This window comes from Saccopteryx leptura, chromosome 1, assembly GCF_036850995.1.
Source record: "Saccopteryx leptura isolate mSacLep1 chromosome 1, mSacLep1_pri_phased_curated, whole genome shotgun sequence".
NCBI lineage: Eukaryota > Metazoa > Chordata > Mammalia > Chiroptera > Emballonuridae > Saccopteryx > Saccopteryx leptura.
Genome location: NC_089503.1, coordinates 291,404,925 through 291,406,017, shown reverse-complemented (window position 1 = coordinate 291,406,017; position 1,093 = coordinate 291,404,925). Strand labels below are relative to the sequence as shown.

Sequence of the window (1,093 nt, the reverse complement as noted above, 5' to 3'; positions counted from 1 at the left end):
ATCACAAATGAAGATCCCTGGAAATCCTATCAGATAAAGAAAGTAGATGTATATATATTAAAGAAATTTAGTCAGTGCCTATGGTGGTGCCCTGGATCTGACTCTTTCTTCAACAGTGTTTGTATAGAACAGATCTTTCTTTCAGCCTCTGACCACCCTTCACCCTTTTCTCTAGTCACGACCTTCAGAACCCCCTCAGCCACCCTCAGACTCTGAGACCAACCAACACTGGTTTTTTTTTTTTACTTTACTTCCTTATTACCAAACAACCATGAGCTCCCAAATTAATCAGAATTATTCCACCAAGGTGGAGGCTGCTCTCAGATGCCTGGCCAACCTGCATCTGCCCGCCTCCTACATCTACCTCTCTCTGGGCTTCTATTTCAACCATGATGATGTGTCTCTGAGGGTATGAGCACTTCTTCCATGAGTGGGCCGAGGAGAAGTGCTAGGGCACAAGCACCTCTTAAAGATGCAAAACCAGAGCGGTGGCTATTGTGTTCTCTTTTAGGACATGGTGAAGCCTTTCCAAAATGAGTGGGCTAAAACTTGGGACATCATGGAAACCACTGTGGTCAAGGAGAAGAACCTGAACCAGGCCCTTTTGGATCTGCATGCCCTGGGTTCTGCCTGCACTGCCCCTCATCTCTGTGACTTCCTGGAAAACCAATACTCAGATGAGGAGGGGAACCTGATCAAGAAGACTGGCAACCACCTGACTCACTTCTGCAGGCTGGCCGGCCCCCAGGCTGCACTAGGCGAGTGTCTCTTTGAAACACTCACCTTCAAGCATGACTAGGAGCCTTTGGAGCCCAGGAACCTTTGAGGGGTCCTTCTGCATTCCTCTGATGTCTAGCTTTGGTCCGAGCCTCTCCTGAGACCACTACACATCCTTTTCACCAACCTGAAGCCCTCTCCCATGCATTGGACCAAATGGGAACAATAAAGCTCTTTGCAGAAAAAAGACATTTGAATCAATTTTTAATCACTTTAAAAGAAAAATGACTGCCTAAAGCAAAAAAAAAGTTTATTCTGAGTTATAATGTAGGGTGAGGCAATGTATGTCAAAACAAAGGGAATTAAAAATAGCGAA

The 1,093-nt window shown here is 45.6% G+C and overlaps 1 pseudogene; it reads left to right on the top strand.

Annotated features, from left to right (window-relative positions):
• The first annotated feature begins 271 nt into the window (after positions 1-271).
• Positions 272-799, top strand: LOC136389399 (ferritin light chain pseudogene; annotated as a pseudogene).
• The last annotated feature ends 294 nt before the right edge of the window (positions 800-1,093 follow it).